General features: G+C 47.7%; 1 pseudogene; it reads left to right on the top strand.

The window, feature by feature from the left end:
• The first annotated feature begins 1,231 nt into the window (after nucleotides 1-1,231).
• Nucleotides 1,232-2,923, top strand: LOC119053455 (importin subunit alpha-8-like; annotated as a pseudogene).
• The last annotated feature ends 2,268 nt before the right edge of the window (nucleotides 2,924-5,191 follow it).

Here is a 5,191-nt window from a genome sequence, read left to right as displayed (position 1 = left end):
TTGTGAAGGAATGAACAAAAAGAACACCTGAAAATCACCCTCTTGAGAATCTGGAGTCACCACTCCTATTTATAAGGCAGAGGGAAGAGCAGTGAGTTCAGGAACCCTTCTCAGAATTGACACCCCAAAGCCAGAGTCCAATAGGCCTTCCAGGTGCTCTCCAAGGGAGCCTTGTGGAAGACTTACCTAGATACTACAATCATTCATTTATCTATCTCTCTTGAGAGTATTGGTTCATTAGGACAGGGAGCAAGGGATTTTGACCCCTGGAACTATCTCTAGATTGCAGCCCAGTGCCTGGCATACAGTTGGCACTCAGCAGATGTGCCTGTGGAGTGAGGAAATACCCACTGACCCAGATACAGCTCATCAGAGGATGGGGCCCATACCAAACCCAGGGATTCTGTCTGAGCAAACCCCAGTGGATCTGAACCACCTGAGTTGACCTTGAAGCTCTAACAACTCTCCTAATACCTTGACTCTTTTATACCTCCCACGAGACTCAAATAAAACTTCAAATGCCTTGAGGATGCTCTGGCTATATGTTCTAAATGCTAAATGTCTTATTAGACAAAGGAGTTTGGGCCTGACTCCTCTAGAATACAGATCTGCTTAGAGTGGCATGAACAGTAACTGGTGTTTCACCATCACAGTATCATTAGCAGTCAGACAGAGCTATTCAGTACATACCTTTTAATGTCAGGCCTCTGTTTCTGACTGCTTGACAAGCCACGGAAGATAAATAAAGGAGGCTCCTAGTGCATTTGGTTTCTTTCACATTAGGTTCTGTGATGGGATCCCTGATTTAAGACCAGGGTCCAATTGAGAAGCTGTGCAGATAGCACAATAAATAACAGGGAAACATCAAGCTGAACTGGTGTGCTGTGTTAGTCCAGGACCATGTACTGTGTCATTATTTATAATCAAGCAGTTCCTTGTTTTGGTTTCTAGAAAAGGGCATCGTAGAGAGAATTAATATTAAAAGTGGAAAGAAAATGGCATTGGGGAAAGAAAGTGTTTGTCCTTGTTTGGGAATATGAGTCAACAGGTAAAAATATGTTCAGTGGATGTGTTCAAAATAGTAATAAGGAATAGAGAAGGTTTTGTTTTTCTTGGCTACTTTTGTCATGATCTCTACCAGTGTCCTCTAGTAATTGACATCAGGAAAAAAAGTAGGTAAAAAGGATTCCTTGGCAGCTCCCTGCCAGGTGGTTTACTTCTTCCAGTCAACATGCTGACTTTCGAAACTCCAGAAGAGAGGCTGAGAAAATTTAAGTACCAAGGCAAAGGTGCATCTATGAGGCAACAGCAGTTAGCCTGCAGCTCCAGAAGGCCAAGAAAGATGAGCAGGTCTTAAAGACAAGAAGCGTTAACAGTCTCTCCATTGACCCAGCTTCTGAAGAAGGGACCAACCAGGTCAGCCTCACGCTGTAAGAAATAATCGATAGTGTGAATGCTTTAGATACAGAACTAAACTGGGCTCATTCCCAGACTGGTGGAGTTCCTGAGGTCCTCATGTCACCCCCTGCTTGCAGTTTGAGGCGGCCTGAGCTCTGACCAACATTGCTTCAGGAACTTCAGAGCAGACTCAAGCTGTCATGGAAAGGGGGGCCATCCAGCCCTTGTTTGAGCTCCTGTCATCCCCCCATATGACTGTGTGTGAACAGGCAGTGTGGGCCCTTGGTATATATAGCAGGTGACAGCCCAGAATTGAGAGATTTTATTATCTCAAGAAATGCCATGCCACACTTGCTGGTCCTGATCTCATCAACCATACCAATCACATTTCTGCAGAATGTCACATGGACCCTATTCAACCTGTGCCAAAACAAGAATCCATACCCCTGCAAAAAGGCAGTGAAGCAAATGTTGCTCATCCTCTCCCACCTCCTGCAGCACCAAGACAGCAAGGTGCTCTCTGACACTCTGCCCTACTTCACTGAGGGCTGCAGAAAGCACATTGGCCAAGGGGTTGACATTTTGGTGCTGCCCAGGCTGGTTGAGCTCATAACCAGCTCTGAACTCAACGTCTTGACCCCCTCTCTCTGCACCGTGGGCAACATCATCACAGGAACAGATGGTCAGACCCAGGCGGCCATTGATGTGGGCAGCCTGGGCATGCTGCCCCAGCTCCTGCTGTACCCCAAGTCCTTTGTCCAGAAGGAGGCAGCCTGGGCCCTGAGCAATGTGGCCATCAGGCCCCCACAGCACCTCCAGCAGCCCATTGCTTGCAATATCCTGCCTCCCCTTGTGGCTCTGCTGAAAAATGGAGATTTTTAAAGTCCAGAAAGAGGCTGTCTGGATGGTAACTAACTTCATGACTGGGGGCACCATGAACCAGTTGATGCAGCTTATCCACTCTGGAGGCTTGGAGCTGCTGATGAACTTGCTCACCATCCCAGACACCAAGTTTGTCATCATCACCCTTGACATCATCTCTTTTCTCCTCCAGGCAACAAAGTAGCTTTCCAAAAAGGAATCCCTGTGTCTTCTTTTTTCTTTTCAAAGATTTTATTTATTTATTTTTTAGAGAGAGGGAGAGAAACATCCATGTGTGGATGTTCACTCTTAAGTGCCCCCTACTGGGGACCTGGCCCACAACCCAGGCATGTGCCCTACTGGGAATCGAACCAGCAACCCTTATGTTTGCAGGCTGGCGCTCAATCCATTTAGCCACACCAGCCAGGGCTCCCTGTGTCTTGTGATCGAGGAAGTTAGTGGGCTCAATAGATTCAAGTCTTTGCAGTTTCACGAGATCCATCAGGTTGACCTGACTGCTCAGAGCATAATCGAGAACCACTTTTCTGAGGAAGAAGAAAAGGGCGCAATGTCACCATCTCTGGACTAAGATCATGAATTTTTTAAGCACTTAACACAAAAATACCAAAGATCCACAACTTCTAAACCAAGAACCAAACCCTAAAGGGTGACTCCTTTAAGAAGCAGCACTCCTGTATCTTAGTGTGCCCCAGTATAAAACTTTTAACACAGAATGTTAGTAAAATTTTGGGGGGAAAAAAAAAAGATTTCCTGTCAACAGTGATCAAACAGCCTAAGCTGTTTTTAGCAGAATCCCAAAGTACTATGAATGCCCAAAACAAAAATTATTCATTAAATAACACCCAAAATATGGTTTGATTCTATCCATTTGTAAAACTTTTTATATCAAGAAATCTACAAATCAGAAAAAAAGATTCCATGTTAAAACAGCAATGCAAATTCTTAGAAATGATATGGCATCACTATGCTTATTCCCCTTCAGTCTTCCTCCTTTTTAAATTTGCGTAACCACTTGTGGGGTCTGCAGAGAGTCACAGATGCAGGGCCTGGGGTGCGCACAGGTTGAGTAAATTGCAGGAAGGCTTACAGCCGGCTGGACCTCCACCCTGGAGTTGCTGTCTCCCGGCAGGTGGCTTCCACCATCCTCACCTCCACCCTCACCCTGAGTGCCTGAGGCCTTTCCACCCTACTTCCTGGAAACACTAGAGCTGCTCCCCCAAAAGCCAGAGCCAAAGGGTGCCCTAGAGATGCCCCTCCTCTTTCTCCCAGTCATATTGCCACTCCCAGGGAAGCCTGGAGCCCACATTTCCTTGAGTCTCTGCCACCCCTGGAACCCGAGCTCTTCAGGGTCAGCCATGGACCACCTGCAGGGGGGTAAGCACAATTCCAGGCAGCAAAAGGAGATCTGCTCAGCTAGTCTACCCCAGCCCATCCTCCAAAAAATCACCCCAAAATGAGAGTGACAAGGATTAATATTTGTGTTAGCCCAGTGCTTGCTCACAAGTTTGTGCAGTTAGTGGAGTCACCCCCATTCTATATGTAAGGCAATGAAGCTCACAGGTGTGGAGTCACTTGCCAAGGCCACACAGTACATGGCAGGGCCATGACTTGCACCCACATCTTGCAGTCCAAGTTTCCTTGATCTCTCTGCAATAATGAAAGGTCCCATGGCGAGCAGCCCGTGGCATGGAGGGGCTGCCTCCCTGCATAGGTGTTGTCTGAAAGACCTCAAACACCAGAGTGAAATGCCCTGGTGTGAATGCTGGCTCAGAGGCCTGGGCAAGTTCCTCAGCTTCTCTGGGCCTTTCTCCCCTCATTTCCCAGGGACACAGAAACAGCCACCTGCCAGGGGTGCAGTGAGGCCCTTGTGCAACATCCCTGCCACCTCTCCATAAGGTGCCTGTCCCCTCTCATCCCCTCATCCTTCCATGATGGTGGGTCTGTTCTCAGCAGCAGCCTGTGAGACTCAGCCCATTAGAGTGGACGCACCGGGCCCACCCACCTGCACAGGGTTCTTCTGAAGAGAACCTCATCCGGCTCTGCTAAGGGGGCCAGGTCCATGGGAAGGTCGCAGCTGGCAGCCTCTTCTATAACCAAGAGCAGAAGCAAGAGAGCTGGAGCCATGCTGGCATAGGACTAAGTGGCTGGAGATGTAGCCGGTCAGCACTTGGGGCCCAATTACCCGGCAGTCAAAGCCCTGGAGACGCGTGAGATCTCTACCAACTCTGACACACCCTCTGATGCCTCCTGAGTTTGAATTCTCAATCCAGGCATCTAAATTCATTGGTACTGAGGGGGATACAGTGGCCTCTGGGCCGGGGGCAGGGTGCGTTTCTAGCAAGCGCTCTTGGTAAAATCTCTGGCTCCTAAAGAAGCACAGATTTGGGTCTCACAACAGAGAGGCACAATCAAGCAGGAAAGACCCAGAAATATCAACAGCACATTCAATTAAACCTCCATGGAGGAACTAAGACCAGGAGAAGAATGTGCCTAATAAACATCACAAAGTGGCAGAGCTGATGCCTGATCTGGTAGCCCAGCCTTTCCACTAGACCTCCTTCCCTTGGCCTTCGTGTTTAGCTCCTGCTGTTGGCAGAGGCCTCTCCCCACCCACGCACCCTGGAAGCTGCTGCCAGATTGGTTGTTTCCAAGACGCTTTTACCCTATCCTCCTCTGCCCAGGTCTTCCAACAGCTCTTCTACACGCTACTCAGAAAAGAACAAAATAATAAATTTTGTTTATTTATTTGTTTATTTAAAAGAGGAGATCCCAGGCCAGCCTTTGGGGATCTCCTTTGGTACAGCTTGATAGAGCCTTACTAGCCTTATTCATCTCATTCATTCATTCATTCAACAAATATTTATTGTGTACAGAATTGAAACAGGCACCCAGGAAAACATCAAGAATAAAA

The sequence above is a fragment of the Artibeus jamaicensis genome, unplaced genomic scaffold, assembly GCF_021234435.1.
Source record: "Artibeus jamaicensis isolate MK-2021 breed Jamaican fruit bat unplaced genomic scaffold, CSHL_Jam_final contig_548, whole genome shotgun sequence".
In the NCBI taxonomy this organism is placed as follows: Eukaryota; Metazoa; Chordata; class Mammalia; order Chiroptera; family Phyllostomidae; genus Artibeus; species Artibeus jamaicensis.
Note: the sequence above shows the minus strand (reverse complement) of the source record. Positions and strands in the feature narration are given on the sequence as shown.